The sequence below is a fragment of the Taudactylus pleione genome, unplaced genomic scaffold, assembly GCF_031769625.1.
Source record: "Taudactylus pleione unplaced genomic scaffold, aTauple2 ptg000587l, whole genome shotgun sequence".
In the NCBI taxonomy this organism is placed as follows: domain Eukaryota; kingdom Metazoa; phylum Chordata; class Amphibia; order Anura; family Myobatrachidae; genus Taudactylus; species Taudactylus pleione.
This window is the reverse complement of record NW_028284989.1, coordinates 3799432-3818648: the sequence shown is the minus strand read 5'-3', so window position 1 is coordinate 3818648 and position 19217 is coordinate 3799432.

The window sequence follows — 19217 nt, the reverse complement described above, 5'->3', positions numbered from 1 at the left end:
CCTGGATCCCGGGCAGGGATGCCTCGCTCGCAGATTCTTCCATGCTCTCCTGGAGCTCAAACAGGGACACCTCGCTCGCAGAATCTTCATTGCTCTCCTGGAGCTTAAACATGGATGCCTCACTCACAGAATCTTCCATGCTCTCCTGGAGCTTAAACAGGGATGCCTCGCTTGCAGAATCTCCCATGCTCTCCTGGAGCCCAGACAGGGATGCCTCGCTCGCACAATCTCCCATGCTCTCCTGTTACCCGGGCAGGGAAGCCTCACTCGCACAATCTCCCATGCTCTCCTGGAGCCAAGGCAGGGATACCTCACTTGCACAATCTTCCATGCTCTCCTGGAGCCTTGGCCAGGCTGCATTGCTCGCAGAATCTTCCATGCTCTCTTGGAGCTTAAACAGGGATGCCTCGCTCGCAGAATCTCCCATGCTCTCCTGGAGCCCGGGCAGGGATGCCTCGCTCGCAGAATCTTCCATGCTCTCCTGGATCCCGGGCAGGGATGCCTCGCTTGCAGAATCTCCAATGTTCTCCTGGAGCCCGGGCAGGGATGCCTCACTCGCATTATCTTCCATGCTCTCCTGGAGCTCAAACAGGGGTGCCTCGCTCGCAGAATCTACATTGCTCTCCAGGAGCTTAAACAGGGATGCCTCACTTGCAGAATCTTCCATGCTGTCCTGGAGCTTAAACAGGGATGCCTCGCTTGCAGAATCTCCCATGCTCTCCTGGAGCCCGGGCAGGGATGCCTCGATTGCAGAATCTCATATGCTCTCCTGGAGCCCGGGCAGGGATGCCTCACTCACAGAATCTGCTATGCTCTCCTGGAGCTCAATCAGGGATGCCTCGCTCGCACAATCTCCCATGCTCTCCTGGAGCTTAAACAGGGATGCCTCGCCGCAGAATTTCCAATGCTCTCCTGGAGCCCGGGCAGGGACGCCTCACTTGCACAATCTTCCATGATCTCCTGGAGCCTTGGTCAGGCTGCATTGCTCGCAGGATCTACCATGCTCTCCTGGAGCTTAAACAGGGGTGCCTTGCTCGCAGAATCTCCCATGCCCTCCTTGAGCCTTGGCCAGGCTGCATTGCTCGCAGAATCTCCCATGCTCTCCTGGAGCCCGGGCAAGGATGCCTCACTCGCAGAATCTGTCATGCTCTCCTGGAGCTCAAACAGGGATGCCTCGCTCGCACAATCTCCCATGCTCTCCTGGAGCCCAGGCAGGGATGCCTCGCTCCTCTCCTGGAGCTTAAACAGGGATGACTCTCTCGCAGAATCTCCCATGCTCTTCTGGAGCCCTGGCCAGGCTGTGTTGCTCGCTGAATCTTGCATGCCTGTCCTGGAGCCCTAGCTGGGACACCTAGTCCACACGGATCTCTTCCTGGCTCTCTCTCTCACCTCTTTGCCATTTGTGAATCCGCCCGAGGAATTCCCCCAGACGTCACGGCATTGCTGCTGCGCGCCACTTTTTGCGGGGGCAACGGCAGATTTTACCTGACCTCCTGGAACTGCGTCCCGGCATTGGGCCCATTTTCAAAACCTCATCGGGACTTCCGGAGGTTGCAGTTCCCCTGTCTGGCTGGAATACCTCGCTAGCAGAATCTCACATGCACTCCTGGAGCCCTGGCCAGGCTGTGTTGCTCGCAGAATATCCCATGCTCTCCTGGAGCCCGGGCAGGGATGCCTCGCTCGCACAATCTCACATGCTCTGCTGGAGCTTAAACAGGGATGCCTCGCTCGCAGAATCTCCCATGCTCTCCTGGATCCCGTGCAGGGATGCCTCACTCGCAGAATCTTCCATGCTCTCTTGGAGCTTAAACAGGGATGCCTCGCTCGCAGAATCTCCCATGCTCTCCTGGAGCCCGGGCAGGGATGCCTCGCTCGCAGAATCTTCCATGCTCTCCTGGAGCTTAAACAGGGATGCCTCGCTTGCAGAATCTCCCATGCTCTCCTGGAGCCCGGGCAGGGATGCCTCGCTCGCACAATCTCCCATGGTCTCCTGGATCCCGGGCAGGGATGCCTCGCTCGCAGAATCTTCCATGCTCTCCTGGAGCTCAAACAGGGACGCCTCGCTCGCAGAATCTTCATTGCTCTCCTGGAGCTTAAACATGGATGCCTCGCTCGCAGAATCTTCCATGCTCTCTTGGAGCTTAAACAGGGATGCCTCGCTCGCAGAATCTCCCATGCTCTCCTGGAGCCCGGGCAGGGATGCCTTGCTTGCACAATCTCCCATGCTCTCCTGGAGATGAACAGGGATGCCTCGCTTGCAGAATCTCCCATGCTCTCCTGGAGCCTGGGCAGGGAAGCCTCACTCGCACAATCTCCCATGCTCTCCTGGAGCCAAGGCAGGGATGCCTCACTTGCACAATCTTCCATGCTCTCCTGGAGCCTTGGCCAGGCTGCATTGCTCGCAGAATCTACCATGCTCTCCTGGAGCTTAAACAGGGATGCCTCACTTGCAGAATCTTCCATGCTCTCCTGGAGCTCAAACAGGGATGCCTCGCTTGCAGAATCTTCCATGCTCTCCTGGAGCTTAAACATGGATGCCTCGCTCGCACAATCTCCCATGCTCTCCAGGAACCCGGGCAGGGAAGCCTCACTCGCACAATCTCCCATGCTCTCCTGGAGCCCGGGCAGGGATGCCATACTCGCAGAATCTGCCATGCTCTCCTGGAGCTCAAACAGTGATGCCTCGCTCGCACAATCTCCCATGCTCTCCTGGAGCCAAGGCAGGGATGCCTCACTTGCACAATCTTCCATGCTCTCCTGGAGCCTTGGCCAGGCTGCATTGCTCGCAGAATCTACCATGCTCTCCTGGAGCTTAAACAGGGATGCCTCACTTGCAGAATCTCCCATGCTCTTCTGGAGCCCGGGCAGGGATGCCTCCCTCCTCTCCTGGAGCTTAAACAGGGATGCCTCGCTTGCAGAATCTCCCATGCTCTCCTGGAGCCCGGGCAGGGATGCCTCATTTGCAGAATCTCCCATGTTCTCCTGGAGCCCGGGCAGTAATGCCTCGCTCGCACAATCTCCCATGGTCTCCTGGATCCCGGGCAGGGACGCCTCGCTCTCAGAATCTTCCATGCTCTCCTGGAGCTCAAACAGGGATTCCTCGCTCACAGAATCTTCCATGCTCTCCAGGAGCTTAAACATGGATGCCTCACTCGCAGAATCTTCCATGCTCTCTTGGAGCTTAAACAGGGATGCCTCGCTCGCAGAATCTCCCATGCTCTCCTGGAGCCCAGGCAGGGATGCCTCGCTCGCAGAATCTTCCATGCTCTCCTGCAGCTTAAACAGGGATGCCTCGCTCACAGAACCTCATATGCTCTCCTGGATCCCGGGCAGGAACGCCTCGCTCACAGAATCTGCTATGCTCTCCTGGAGCTCAATCAGGGATGCCTCGCTCGCACAATCTCCCATGCTCTCCTGGAGCTTAAACATGGATGCCTTGCCGCAGAATCTTCCATGCTCTCCTGGAGCTTAAACAGGGATGCCTCACTCGCAGAATCTTCCATGCTCTCCTGGAGCTTAAACAGGGATGCCTTGCTCGCAGAATCTCCCATGCCCTCCTGGAGCCAGGGCAGGGATGCCTCACTCGCAGAATCTGCCATGCTCTCCTGGAGCTCAAACAGGGATGCCTCGCTTGCACAATCTCCCATGCTCTCCAGGAACCCAGGCAGGGAAGCCTCACTCGCACAATCTCCCATGCTCTCCTGGAGCCCGGGCAGGGATGCCTCACTTGCAGAATCTGCCATGCTCTCCTGGAGCTCAAACAGTGATGCCTCGCTCGCACAATCTCCCATGCTCTCCTGGAGCCAAGGCAGGGATGCCTCAGTTGCACAATCTTCCATGCTCTCCTGGAGCCTTGGCCAGGCTGCATTGCTCGCAGAATCTACCATGCTCTACTGGAGCTTAAACAGGGATGCCTCACTTGCAGAATCTCCAATGTTCTCCTGGAGCCCGGGCAGGGATGCTACGCCCGCACAATCTCCCATGGTCTCCTGGATCCCGGGCAGGGACGCCTCGCTCGCAGAATCTTCCATGCTCTCCTGGAGCACAAACAGGGATGCCTCGCTCGCAGAATCTTCCATGCTCTCCTGGAGCTTAAACAGGGATGCCTCGCTCGCAAAATCTCCCAAGCTCTCCTGGAGCCCGGGCAGGGATGCCTCGATAGCAGAATCTTCTATGCTCTCCTGGAGCTTAAACAGGGATGCCTCGCTTGCAGAATCTCCCATGCTCTCCTGGAGCCCGGGCAGGGATGCCTCTTTTGCAGAATCTCCCATGTTCTCCTGGAGCCCGGGCAGGGATGCCTCGCTCGCACAATCTCCCATGGTCTCCTGGATCCCGGGCAGGGACGCCTCGCTCTCAGAATCTTCCATGCTCTCCTGGAGCTCAAACAGGGATTCCTCGCTCACAGAATCTTCCATGCTCTCCAGGAGCTTAAACATGGATGCCTCACTCACAGAATCTTCCATGCTCTCTTGGAGCTTAAACAGGGATGCCTCGCTCGCAGAATCTCCCATGCTCTCCTGGAGCCCAGGCAGGGATGCCTCACTCGCAGAACCTCATATGCTCTCCTGGAGCCCAGACAGGGATGCCTCGCTCGCACAATCTCCCATGCTCTCCTGGAGCTTAAACAGGGATGCCTCGCCGCAGAATCTTCCATGCTCTCTTGGAGCTCAAACAGGGATGCCTCGCTCGCACAATCTCCCATGCTCTCCTGGAGCCTGGGCAGGGATGCCTCGCTCACACAATCTCCCATGCTCTCCTGGAGCTTAAACAGGGATGCCTCGCTTGCAGAATCTCCCATGCTCTCCTGGAGCCCAGTCAGGGATGCCTCGCTCGCACAATCTCCCATGCTCTCCTGGAACCCGGGCAGGGAAGCCTCACTTGCACAATCTTCCATGCTCTCCTGGAGCCTTGGCCAGGCTGCATTGCTCGCAGAATCTCCCATGCTCTCCTTGAGCCCGGGCAAGGATGCCTCACTCGCAGAATCTGTCATGCTCTCCTGGAGCTCAAACGGGGACGCCTCACTCGCACAATCTCCCATGCTCTCCTGGTGCCCGGGCAGGGATGCCTCGATTGCAGAATCTCCCATGGTCTCCTGGATCCCGGGCAGGGACACCTCGCTCGCAGAATCTTCCATGCTCTCCTGGAGCTTAAACATGGATGCCTCGCTCGCAGAATCTTCCATGCTCTCTTGGAGCTTAAACAGGGATGCCTCGCTCGCAGAATCTCCCATGCTCTCCTGGAGCCCGGGCAGGGATGCCTCATTTGCAGAATCTTCCATGCTGTCCTGGAGCTTAAACAGGGATGCCTCGCTTGCAGAATCTCCCATGCTCTCCTGGAGCCCGGGCAGGGATGCCTCGATTGCAGAATCTCCCATGGTCTCCTGGATCTCGGGCAGGGATGCCTCGCTCGCATTATCTTCCATGCTCTCCTGGAGCTCAAACAGGGATGCCTCGCTCGCAGAATCTTCATTGCTCTCCTGGAGCTTAAACATGGATGCCTCGCTCGCAGAATCTTCCATGCTCTCTTGGAGCTTAAACAGGGATGCCTCGCTCGCAGAATCTCCCATGCTCTCCTGGAGCCCGGGCAGGGATGCCTCGCTCGCAGAATCTTCCATGCTCTCCTGGAGCTTAAACAGGGATGCCTCGCTTGCAGAATCTCCCATGCTCTCCTGGAGCCAAGGCAGGGATGCCTCACTTGCACAATCTTCCATGCTCTCCTGGAGCTTAAACATGAATCCTCGCTCACAGAATCTTCCATGCTCTCTTGGAGCTTAAACAGGGATGCCTCACTCGCACAATCTCCCATGCTCTCCTGGATCCCAGGCAGGCATGCCACGCTCACAGAATCTTCCATGCTCTCCTGGAGCTTAAACATGAATCCTCGCTCACAGAATTTTCCATGCTCTCTTGGAGCTTAAACAGGGATGCCTCGATCGCAGAATCTCCCATGCTCTCCTGGAGCCCAAACAGGGATGCCTCGCTTGCAGAATCTCCCATGCTCTCCTGGAGCCCGGGCAGGGATGCCTCGCTCGCACAATCTCCCATGCCCTCCTGGAGCCTTGGCCAGGCTGCAATGCTCGCAGAATCTCCCATGTTCTACTGGAGCCCGGGCAGGGAAGCCTCGCTCGCACAATCTCCCATGGTCTCCTATATCCCGGGCAGGGATGCCTCGCTTGCAGAATCTCCCATGCTCTCCTGGAGCCCGGGCAGGGACGCCTCACTTGCACAATCGTCCATGATCTCCTGGAGCCTTGCTCAGGCTGCATTGCTCGCAGGATCTACCATGCTCTCCTGGAGCTTAAACAGGGATGCCTCGCTCACAGAATCTCCCATGCCCTCCTGGAGCCCGGGCAGGGATGCCTCACTCGCAGAATCTGCCATGCTCTCCTTGAGCTCAAACAGGGAAGCCTCACTCGCACAATCTCCCATGCTCTCCTGGAGCCCGGGCAGGGATGCCTCACTCGCAGAATCTGCCATGCTCTCCTGGAGCTTAAACAGGGATGCCTCGCTTGCAGAATCTCCCATGCTCTCCTGGATCCCGGGCAGGGATGCCTCGCTTGCAGAATCTCCAATGTTCTCCTGGAGCCCGGGCAGGGATGCCTCACTCGCATTATCTTCCATGCTCTCCTGGAGCTCAAACAGGGGTGCCTCGCTCGCAGAATCTACATTGCTCTCCAGGAGCTTAAACATGGATGCCTCGCTCGCAGAATCTTCCATGCTCTCTTGGAGCTCAAACAGGGATGCCTCACTCGCACAATCTCCCATGCTCTCCTGGAACCCGGGCAGGGAAACCTCACTCGCACAATCTCCCATGCTCTCCAGGAGCCAAGGCAAGGATGCCTCACTTGCACAATCTTCCATGCTCTCCTGGAGCCTTGGCCAGGCTGCATTGCTCGCAGAATCTCCCATGCTCTCCTTGAGCCCGGGCAAGGATGCCTCACTCGCAGAATCTGTCATGCTCTCCTGGAGCTCAAACGGGGACGCCTCGCTCGCACAATCTCCCATGCTCTCCTGGAGCCCGGGCAGGGATGCCTCGCTCCTCTCCAGGAGCTTAAACAGGGATGACTCGCTCGCAGAATCTCCCATGGTCTCCTGGATCCCGGGCAGGGATGCCTCGCTCGCAGAATCTTCCATGCTCTCCTGGAGCTTAAACAGGGATGCCTCGCTTGTAGAATCTCCCATGCTCTCCTGGAGCCCGGGCAGGGACGCCTCACTTGCACAATCATCCATGATCTCCTGGAGCCTTGGTCAGGCTGCATTGCTCGCAGGATCTACCATGCTCTCCTGGAGCTTAAACAGGGATGCCTCGCTCACAGAATCTCCCATGCCCTCCTGGAGCCAGGGCAGGGATGCCTCACTCGCAGAATCTGCCATGCTCTCCTGGAGCTCAAACAGGGATGCCTCACTCGCACAATCTCCCATGCTCTCCTGGAACCCGGGCAGGGAAGCCTCACTCGCACAATCTCACATGCTCTCCTGGAGCCCGGGCAGGGATGCCTCACTCGCAGAATCTGCCATGCTCTCCTGGAGCTCAAACAGTGATGCCTCGCTCGCACAATCTCCCATGCTCTCCTGGAACCCGGGCAGGGAAGCCTCACTTGCACAATCATCCATGATCTCCTGGAGCCTTGGTCAGGCTGCATTGCTCACAGGATCTACCATGCTCTCCTGGAGCTTAAACAGGGATGCCTCGCTCACAGAATCTCCCATGCCCTCCTGGAGCTCAAACAGTGATGCCTCGCTCGCACAATCTCCCATGCTCTCCTGGAGCCAAGGCCAGGCTGCATTGCTCGCAGAATCTACCATGCTCTCCTGGAGCTTAAACAGGGATGCCTCACTTGCAGAATCTCCAATGTTCTCCTGGAGCCCGGGCAGGGATGCTACGCCCGCACAATCTCCCATGGTCTCCTGGATCCCGGGCAGGGACGCCTCGCTCGCAGAATCTTCCATGCTCTCCTGGAGCACAAACAGGGATGCCTCGCTCGCAGAATCTTCCATGCTCTCCTGGAGCTTAAACAGGGATGCCTCGCTCGCAGAATCTCCCAAGCTCTCCTGGAGCCCGGGCAGGGATGCCTCGCTAGCAGAATCTTCCATGCTCTCCTGGAGCTTAAACAGGGATGCCTCACTTGCAGAATCTCCCATGCTCTCCTGGAGCCCGGGCAGGGATGCCTCATTTGCAGAATCTCCCATGTTCTCCTGGAGCCCGGGCAGGGATGCCTCGCTCACACAATCTCACATGCTCTCCTGGAGCTTAAACAGGGATGCCTCGCTCGCAGAATCTCCCATGCTCTCCTGGATCCCGTGCAGGGATGCCTCGCTCGCACAATCTCCCATGCTCTCCTGGAACCCGGGCAGGGAAGCCTCACTCGCACAATCTCCCATGCTCTCCAGGAGCCAAGGCAAGGATGCCTCACTTGCACAATCTTCCATGCTCTCCTGGAGCCTTGGCCAGGCTGCATTGCTCGCAGAATCTCCCATGCTCTCCTTGAGCCCGGGCAAGGATGCCTCACTCGCAGAATCTGTCATGCTCTCCTGGAGCTCAAACGGGGACGCCTCGCTCGCACAATCTCCCATGCTCTCCTGGAGCCCGGGCAGGGATGCCTCGCTCCTCTCCAGGAGCTTAAACAGGGATGACTCGCTCGCAGAATCTCCCATGCTCTCCTGGAGCCCTGGCCAGGCTGTGTTGCTCGCTGAATTTTGCATGCCTGTCCTGGAGCCCTGGCTGGGACACCTAGTCCACACAGATCTCTTCCTGGCTCTCTCTCACCTCTTTGCCATTTGTGAATCCGCCCGAGGAATTCCCCCAGACGTCACGGCATTGCTGCTGCACGCCACTATTTGCGGGGGCAACGGCGGATTTTACCCGACCTCCTGGAACTGCGTCCCGGCATTGGGCCCATTTTCAAAACCTCATTGGGACTTCCAGAGGTTGCAGTTCCCCTGTCTGGCCAGAATACCTCGCTAGCAGAATCTCACATACACTCCTGGAGCCCTGGCCAGGCTGTGTTGCTCGCAGAATCTCCAATAATCTCCTGGAGCCCGGGCAGGGATGCCTCGCTCGCACAATCTCACATGCTCTCCTGGAGCTTAAACAGGGATGCCTTGCTCGCAGAATCTCCCATGCTCTCCTTGATTCCGGGCAGGGAGGCCTCGCTCGCTGAATTTTTTCCATGCTCTCCTGGGGCCTTGGCAAGGCTGCATAGCTCGCAGAATCTGCCATGCTCTCCTGGAGCTCAAACAGGGACACCTTGCTCACACAATCTCCCATGCTCTCCTGGAGCCCGGGCAGGGAAGCCTCGCTCGCAGAATCTTCCATGCTCTCCTGGAGCTTAAACAGGGATGCCTCACTCGCAGAATCTTCCAAGCTCTCCTGGAGCCTTGGCCAGGCTGCAATGCTCGCAGAATCTCCCATGTTCTACTAGAGCCCGGGCAGGGAAGCCTCGCTCGCACAATCTCACATGCTCTCCAGGATCCCGTGCAGGGATGCCTCACTCGCAGAATCTTCCATGCTCTCTTGGAGCCCGGGCAGGGATGCCTTGCTTGCAGAATCTCCCATGCTCTCCTGGAGCCCGGGCAGGGATGCCTCGCTCGCACAATCTCCCATGGTCTCCTGGATCCCGGGCAGGGATGCCTCGCTCGCAGATTCTTCCATGCTCTCCTGGAGCTCAAACAGGGACACCTCGCTCGCAGAATCTTCATTGCTCTCCTGGAGCTTAAACATGGATGCCTCACTCACAGAATCTTCCATGCTCTCCTGGAGCTTAAACAGGGATGCCTCGCTTGCAGAATCTCCCATGCTCTCCTGGAGCCCAGACAGGGATGCCTCGCTCGCACAATCTCCCATGCTCTCCTGTTACCCGGGCAGGGAAGCCTCACTCGCACAATCTCCCATGCTCTCCTGGAGCCAAGGCAGGGATACCTCACTTGCACAATCTTCCATGCTCTCCTGGAGCCTTGGCCAGGCTGCATTGCTCGCAGAATCTTCCATGCTCTCTTGGAGCTTAAACAGGGATGCCTTGCTCGCAGAATCTCCCATGCTCTCCTGGAGCCCGGGCAGGGATGCCTCGCTCGCAGAATCTTCCATGCTCTCCTGGAGCTTAAACAGGGATGCCTCGCTTGCAGAATCTCCCATGCTCTCCTGGAGCCCAGACAGGGATGCCTCGCTCGCAGAATCTCCCATGCTCTCCTGGAACCCGGGCAGGGAAGCCTCACTCGCACAATCTCCCATGCTCTCCTGGAGCCAAGGTAGGGATGCCTCACTTGCACAATCTTCCATGGTCTCCTGGATCCCGGGCAGGGATGCCTCGCCCGCAGAATCTTCCATGCTCTCCTGGAGCTCAAACAGGGATGCCTCGCTCGCAGAATCTTCCATGCTCTCCAAAAGCTTAAACATGGATGCCTCTCTCGCAGGATCTCCCATGCTCTCCTTGAGCCCGGGCAGGGATGCCTCACTTGCAGAATCTTCCATGCTCTCCTGGATCCCGGGCAGGGATGCCTCGCTTGCAGAATCTCCCATGTTCTCCTGGAGCCCGGGCAGGGATGCCTCGCTCGCACAATCTCCCATGGTCTCCTGGATCCCGGGCAGGGATGCCTCGCTCGCATTATCTTCCATGCTCTCCTGGAGCTCAAACAGGGATGCCTCGCTCTCAGAATCTACATTGCTCTCCAGGAGCTTAAACATGGATGCCTCGCTCGCAGAATCTTCCATGCTCTCTTGGAGCTCAAACAGGGATGCCTCGCTCGCAGAATCTCCCATGTTCTACTGGAGCCCGGGCAGGGAAGCCTCACTCGCACAATCTCCCATGGTCTCCTGGATCCCGGGCAGGGATGCCTCGCTCGCAGAATCTTCCATGCTCTCCTGGAGCTTAAACAGGGATGCCTCGCTTGCAGAATCTCCCATGCTCTCCTGGAGCCCGGGCAGGGACGCCTTACTTGCACAAAATCCATGATCTCCTGGAGCCTTGGTCAGGCTGCATTGCTCGCAGGATCTACCATGCTCTCCTGGAGCTTAAACAGGGATGCCTCGCTCACAGAATCTCCCATGCCCTCCTGGAGCCAGGGCAGGGATGCCTCACTCGCAGAATCTGCCATGCTCTCCTGGAGCTCAAACAGGGATGCCTCACTCGCACAATCTCCCATGCTCTCCTGGAACCCGGGCAGGGAAGCCTCACTCGCACAATCTCACATGCTCTCCTGGAGCCCGGGCAGGGATGCCTCACTCGCAGAATCTGCCATGCTCTCCTGGAGCTCAAACAGTGATGCCTCGCTCGCACAATCTCCCATGCTCTCCTGGAACCCGGGCAGGGAAGCCTCACTTGCACAATCATCCATGATCTCCTGGAGCCTTGGTCAGGCTGCATTGCTCACAGGATCTACCATGCTCTCCTGGAGCTTAAACAGGGATGCCTCGCTCACAGAATCTCCCATGCCCTCCTGGAGCCAGGGCAGGGATGCCTCACTCGCAGAATCTGCCATGCTCTCCTGGAGCTCAAACAGGGATGCCTCGCTCGCACAATCTCCCATGCTCTCCTGGAACCCAGGCAGGGAAGCCTCACTCGCACAATCTCCCATGCTCTCCTGGAGCCCGGGCAGGGATGCCTCACTCGCAGAATCTGCCATGCTCTCCTGGAGCTCAAACAGTGATGCCTCGCTCGCACAATCTCCCATGCTCTCCTGGAGCCAAGGCCAGGCTGCATTGCTCGCAGAATCTACCATGCTCTCCTGGAGCTTAAACAGGGATGCCTCACTTGCAGAATCTCCCATGTTCTCCTGGAGCCCGGGCAGGGATGCCTCGCTCGCAGAATCTTCCATGCTCTCTTGGAGCTTAAACAGGGATGCCTCGCTTGCACAATCTCCCATGCTCGGGATGCCTCGCTCGCACAATCTCCCATGCTCTCCTGGAGCTTAAACAGGGATGCCTCGCTTGCAGAATCTCCCATGCTCTCCTGGAGCCCAGACAGGGATGCCTCGCTCGCACAATCTCCCATGCTCTCCTGGAACCTGGGCAGGGAAGCCTCACTCGCACAATCTCCCATGCTCTCCTGGAGCCAAGGCAGGGATGCCTCACTTGCACAATCTTCCATGCTCTCCTGGAGCCTTGGCCAGGCTGCATTGCTCGCAGAATCTACCATGCTCTCCTGGAGCTTAAACAGGGATGCCTCACTTGCAGAATCTTCCATGCTCTCCAGGAGCTTAAACAGGGATGCCTCGCTCGCAGAATCTCCCATGCTCTCCTGGAGCCCGGGCAGGGATGCCTCGATAGCAGAATCTTCTATGCTCTCCTGGAGCTTAAACAGGGATGCCTCGCCGCAGAATCTTCCATGCTCTCTTGGAGCTCAAACAGGGATGCCTCGCTCGCACAATCTCCCATGCTCTCCAGGAGCCTGGGCAGAGATGCCTCGCTCGCAGAATCTTCCATGCTCTCCTGGAGCTTAAACAGGGATGCTTCACTTGAAGAATCTCCCATGCTCTCCTGGAGCCCGGGCAGGGACGCCTCGCTCGCACAATCTCCCATGCTCTCCTGGAGCCCGGGCAAGGATGCCTCACTCACAGAATCTGTCATGGTCTCCTGGAGCTCAAACAGGGACGCCTCGCTCGCACAATCTCCCATGCTCTTCTGGAGCCCGGGCAGGGATGCCTCCCTCCTCTCCTGGAGCTTAAACGGGATGACTCGCTCGCAGAATCTCCCATGCTCTCCTGGAGCCCTGGCCAGACTGTGTTGCTCGCTGAATCTTGCATGCCTGTCCTGGAGCCCGGGCTCCAGGAGGGCATGTGAGATTCTGCGAGCGAGGCATCCCTGTTTAAGCTCCAGGAGAGCATGGTAGATCCTGCGAGCAATGCAGCCTGACCAAGGCTCCATGAGATCATGGAAGATTGTGCCTCGCTCGCAGAATCTTCCATGCTCTCTTGGAGCTTAAACAGGGATGCCTCGCTCGCAGAATCTCCCATGCTCTCCTGGAGCCCAGACAGGGATGCCTCGCTCGCACAATCTCCCATGCTCTCCTGGAACCTGGGCAGGGAAGCCTCACTCGCACAATCTCCCATGCTCTCCTGGAGCCAAGGCAGGGATGCCTCACTTGCACAATCTTCCATGCTCTCCTGGAGCCTTGGCCAGGCTGCATTGCTCGCAGAATCTACCATGCTCTCCTGGAGCTTAAACAGGGATGCCTCACTTGCAGAATCTTCCATGGTCTCCTGGATCCCGGGCAGGGACGCCTCGCTCGCAGAATCTTCCATGCTCTCCTGAAGCTTAAACAGGGATGCCTCGCTTGCAAAATCTCCCCTGCTCTCCTGGAGCCCGGGCAGGGATGCCTCGCTCGCACAATCTCCCATGGTCTCCTGGATCCCGGCAGGGATGCCTCACTCGCATTATCTTCCATGCTCTCCTGGAGCTCAAACAGGGGCGCCTTGCTCGCAGAATCTACATTGCTCTCCAGGAGCTTAAACATGGATGCCTCGCTCGCAGAATCTTCTATGCTCTCTTGGAGCTCAAACAGGGATGCCTCGCTCGCACAATCTCCCATGCTCTCCTGGAGCCTGGGCAGGGATGCCTCGCTCACACAATCTCCCATGCTCTCCTGGAGCTTAAACAGGGATGCCTCGCTTGCAGAATCTCCCATGCTCTCCTGGAGCCCAGTCAGGGATGCCTCGCTCGCACAATCTCCCATGCTCTCCTGGAACCCGGGCAGGGAAGCCTCACTCGCACAATCTCCCATGCTCTCCAGGAGCCAAGGCAAGGATGCCTCACTTGCACAATCTTCCATGCTCTCCTGGAGCCTTGGCCAGGCTGCATTGCTCGCAGAATCTCCCATGCTCTCCTTGAGCCCGGGCAAGGATGCCTCACTCGCAGAATCTGTCATGCTCTCCTGGAGCTCAAACGGGGATGCCTCACTCGCACAATCTCCCATGCTCTCCTGGTGCCCGGGCAGGGATGCCTCGATTGCAGAATCTCCCATGGTCTCCTGGATCCCGGGCAGGGACACCTCGCTCGCAGAATCTTCCATGCTCTCCTGGAGCTTAAACATGGATGCCTCGCTCGCAGAATCTTCCATGCTCTCTTGGAGCTTAAACAGGGATGCCTCGCTCGCAGAATCTCCCATGCTCTCCTGGAGCCCGGGCAGGGATGCCTCACTTGCAGAATCTTCCATGCTGTCCTGGAGCTTAAACAGGGATGCCTCGCTTGCAGAATCTCCCATGCTCTCCTGGAGCCCGGGCAGGGATGCCTCGATTGCAGAATCTCCCATGGTCTCCTGGATCCCGGGCAGGGATGCCTCGCTCGCATTATCTTCCATGCTCTCCTGGAGCTCAAACAGGGATGCCTCGCTCGCAGAATCTTCATTGCTCTCCTGGAGCTTAAACATGGATGCCTCGCTCGCAGAATCTTCCATGCTCTCTTGGAGCTTAAACAGGGATGCCTCGCTCGCAGAATCTCCCATGCTCTCCTGGATCCCAGGCAGGCATGCCACGCTCACAGAATCTTCCATGCTCTCCTGGAGCTTAAACATGAATCCTCGCTCACAGAATTTTCCATGCTCTCTTGGAGCTTAAACAGGGATGCCTCGCTCGCAGAATCTCCCATGCTCTCCTGGAGCCCAAACAGGGATGCCTCGCTTGCAGAATCTCCCATGCTCTCCTGGAGCCCGGGCAGGGATGCCTCGCTCGCACAATCTCCCATGCCCTCCTGGAGCCTTGGCCAGGCTGCAATGCTCGCAGAATCTCCCATGTTCTACTGGAGCCCGGGCAGGGAAGCCTCGCTCGCACAATCTCCCATGGTCTCCTATATCCCGGGCAGGGATGCCTCGCTTGCAGAATCTCCCATGCTCTCCTGGAGCCCGGGCAGGGACGCCTCACTTGCACAATCGTCCATGATCTCCTGGAGCCTTGCTCAGGCTGCATTGCTCGCAGGATCTACCATGCTCTCCTGGAGCTTAAACAGGGATGCCTCGCTCACAGAATCTCCCATGCCCTCCTGGAGCCCGGGCAGGGATGCCTCACTCGCAGAATCTGCCATGCTCTCCTGGAGCTCAAACAGGGAAGCCTCACTCGCACAATCTCCCATGCTCTCCTGGAGCCCGGGCAGGGATGCCTCACTCGCAGAATCTGCCATGCTCTCCTGGAGCTTAAACAGGGATGCCTCGCTTGCAGAATCTCCCATGCTCTCCTGGATCCCGGGCAGGGATGCCTCGCTTGCAGAATCTCCAATGTTCTCCTGGAGCCCGGGCAGGGATGCCTCGCTTGCACAATCTCCCATGGTCTCCTGGATCCCGGGCAGGGATGCCTCACTTGCACAATCTTCCATGCTCTCCTGGAGCCTTGGCCAGGCTGCATTGCTCGCAGAATCTCCCATGCTCTCCTTGAGCCCGGGCAAGGATGCCTCACTCGCAGAATCTGTCATGCTCTCCTGGAGCTCAAACGGGGACGCCTCGCTCGCACAATCTCCCATGCTCTCCTGGAGCCCGGGCAGGGATGCCTCGCTCCTCTCCAGGAGCTTAAACAGGGATGACTCGCTCGCAGAATCTCCCATGGTCTCCTGGATCCCGGGCAGGGATGCCTCGCTCGCAGAATCTTCCATGCTCTCCTGGAGCTTAAACAGGGATGCCTCGCTTGTAGAATCTCCCATGCTCTCCTGGAGCCCGGGCAGGGACGCCTCACTTGCACAATCATCCATGATCTCCTGGAGCCTTGGTCAGGCTGCATTGCTCGCAGGATCTACCATGCTCTCCTGGAGCTTAAACAGGGATGCCTCGCTCACAGAATCTCCCATGCCCTCCTGGAGCCAGGGCAGGGATGCCTCACTCGCAGAATCTGCCATGCTCTCCTGGAGCTCAAACAGGGATGCCTCACTCGCACAATCTCCCATGCTCTCCTGGAACCCGGGCAGGGAAGCCTCACTCGCACAATCTCACATGCTCTCCTGGAGCCCGGGCAGGGATGCCTCACTCGCAGAATCTGCCATGCTCTCCTGGAGCTCAAACAGTGATGCCTCGCTCGCACAATCTCCCATGCTCTCCTGGAACCCGGGCAGGGAAGCCTCACTTGCACAATCATCCATGATCTCCTGGAGCCTTGGTCAGGCTGCATTGCTCACAGGATCTACCATGCTCTCCTGGAGCTTAAACAGGGATGCCTCGCTCACAGAATCTCCCATGCCCTCCTGGAGCCAGGGCAGGGATGCCTCACTCGCAGAATCTGCCATGCTCTCCTGGAGCTCAAACAGTGATGCCTCGCTCGCACAATCTCCCAAGCTCTCCTGGAGCCCGGGCAGGGATGCCTCGATAGCAGAATCTTCTATGCTCTCCTGGAGCTTAAACAGGGATGCCTCGCTTGCAGAATCTCCCATGCTCTCCTGGAGCCCGGGCAGGGATGCCTCTTTTGCAGAATCTCCCATGTTCTCCTGGAGCCCGGGCAGGGATGCCTCGCTCGCACAATCTCCCATGGTCTCCTGGATCCCGGGCAGGGACGCCTCGCTCTCAGAATCTTCCATGCTCTCCTGGAGCTCAAACAGGGATTCCTCGCTCACAGAATCTTCCATGCTCTCCAGGAGCTTAAACATGGATGCCTCACTCACAGAATCTTCCATGCTCTCTTGGAGCTTAAACAGGGATGCCTCGCTTGCAGAATCTCCCATGCTCTCCTGGAGCCCAGGCAGGGATGCCTCACTCGCACAATCTCCCATGCTCTCCTGGAGCTTAAACAGGGATGCCTCGCCGCAGAATCTTCCATGCTCTCTTGGAGCTCAAACAGGGATGCCTCGCTCGCACAATCTCCCATGCTCTCCAGGAGCCTGGGCAGAGATGCCTCGCTCGCAGAATCTTCCATGCTCTCCTGGAGCTTAAACAGGGATGCTTCACTTGAAGAATCTCCCATGCTCTCCTGGAGCCCGGGCAGGGACGCCTCACTTGCACAATCTTCCATGCTCTCCTGGAGCCTTGGCCAGGCTGCATTGCTCGCAGAATCTACCATGCTCTCCTGGAGCTTAAACAGGGATGCCTCACTTGCAGAATCTTCCATGGTCTCCTGGATCCCGGGCAGGGACGCCTCGCTCGCAGAATCTTCCATGCTCTCCTGAAGCTTAAACAGGGATGCCTCGCTTGCAAAATCTCCCCTGCTCTCCTGGAGCCCGGGCAGGGATGCCTCGCTCGCACAATCTCCCATGGTCTCCTGGATCCCGGCAGGGATGCCTCACTCGCATTATCTTCCATGCTCTCCTGGAGCTCAAACAGGGGCGCCTTGCTCGCAGAATCTACATTGCTCTCCAGGAGCTTAAACATGGATGCCTCGCTCGCAGAATCTTCTATGCTCTCTTGGAGCTCAAACAGGGATGCCTCGCTCGCACAATCTCCCATGCTCTCCTGGAGCCTGGGCAGGGATGCCTCGCTCACACAATCTCCCATGCTCTCCTGGAGCTTAAACAGGGATGCCTCGCTTGCAGAATCTCCCATGCTCTCCTGGAGCCCAGTCAGGGATGCCTCGCTCGCACAATCTCCCATGCTCTCCTGGAACCCGGGCAGGGAAGCCTCACTCGCACAATCTCCCATGCTCTCCAGGAGCCAAGGCAAGGATGCCTCACTTGCACAATCTTCCATGCTCTCCTGGAGCCTTGGCCAGGCTGCATTGCTCGCAGAATCTCCCATGCTCTCCTTGAGCCCGGGCAAGGATGCCTCACTCGCAGAATCTGTCATGCTCTCCTGGAGCTCAAACGGGGATGCCTCACTCGCACAATCTCCCATGCTCTCCTGGTGCCCGGGCAGGGATGCCTCGATTGCAGAATCTCCCATGGTCTCCTGGATCCCGGGCAGGGACACCTCGCTCGCAGAATCTTCCATGCTCTCCTGGAGCTTAAACATGGATGCCTCGCTCGCAGAATCTTCCATGCTCTCTTGGAGCTTAAACAGGGATGCCTCGCTCGCAGAATCTCCCATGCTCTCCTGGAGCCCGGGCAGGGATGCCTCACTTGCAGAATCTTCCATGCTGTCCTGGAGCTTAAACAGGGATGCCTCGCTTGCAGAATCTCCCATGCTCTCCTGGAGCCCGGGCAGGGATGCCTCGATTGCAGAATCTCCCATGGTCTCCTGGATCCCGGGCAGGGATGCCTCGCTCGCATTATCTTCCATGCTCTCCTGGAGCTCAAACAGGGATGCCTCGCTCGCAGAATCTTCATTGCTCTCCTGGAGCTTAAACATGGATGCCTCGCTCGCAGAATCTTCCATGCTCTCTTGGAGCTTAAACAGGGATGCCTCGCTCGCAGAATCTCCCATGCTCTCCTGGATCCCAGGCAGGCATGCCACGCTCACAGAATCTTCCATGCTCTCCTGGAGCTTAAACATGAATCCTCGCTCACAGAATTTTCCATGCTCTCTTGGAGCTTAAACAGGGATGCCTCGCTCGCAGAATCTCCCATGCTCTCCTGGAGCCCAAACAGGGATGCCTCGCTTGCAGAATCTCCCATGCTCTCCTGGAGCCCGGGCAGGGATGCCTCGCTCGCACAATCTCCCATGCCCTCCTGGAGCCTTGGCCAGGCTGCAATGCTCGCAGAATCTCCCATGTTCTACTGGAGCCCGGGCAGGGAAGCCTCGCTCGCACAATCTCCCATGGTCTCCTATATCCCGGGCAGGGATGCCTCGCTTGCAGAATCTCCCATGCTCTCCTGGAGCCCGGGCAGGGACGCCTCACTTGCACAATCGTCCATGATCTCCTGGAGCCTTGCTCAGGCTGCATTGCTCGCAGGATCTACCATGCTCTCCTGGAGCTTAAACAGGGATGCCTCGCTCACAGAATCTCCCATGCCCTCCTGGAGCCCGGGCAGGGATGCCTCACTCGCAGAATCTGCCATGCTCTCCTGGAGCTCAAACAGGGAAGCCTCACTCGCACAATCTCCCATGCTCTCCTGGAGCCCGGGCAGGGATGCCTCACTCGCAGAATCTGCCATGCTCTCCTGGAGCTTAAACAGGGATGCCTCGCTTGCAGAATCTCCCATGCTCTCCTGGATCCCGGGCAGGGATGCCTCGCTTGCAGAATCTCCAATGTTCTCCTGGAGCCCGGGCAGGGATGCCTCGCTTGCACAATCTCCCATGGTCTCCTGGATCCCGGGCAGGGATGCCTCACTTGCACAATCTTCCATGCTCTCCTGGAGCCTTGGCCAGGCTGCATTGCTCGCAGAATCTCCCATGCTCTCCTTGAGCCCGGGCAAGGATGCCTCACTCGCAGAATCTGTCATGC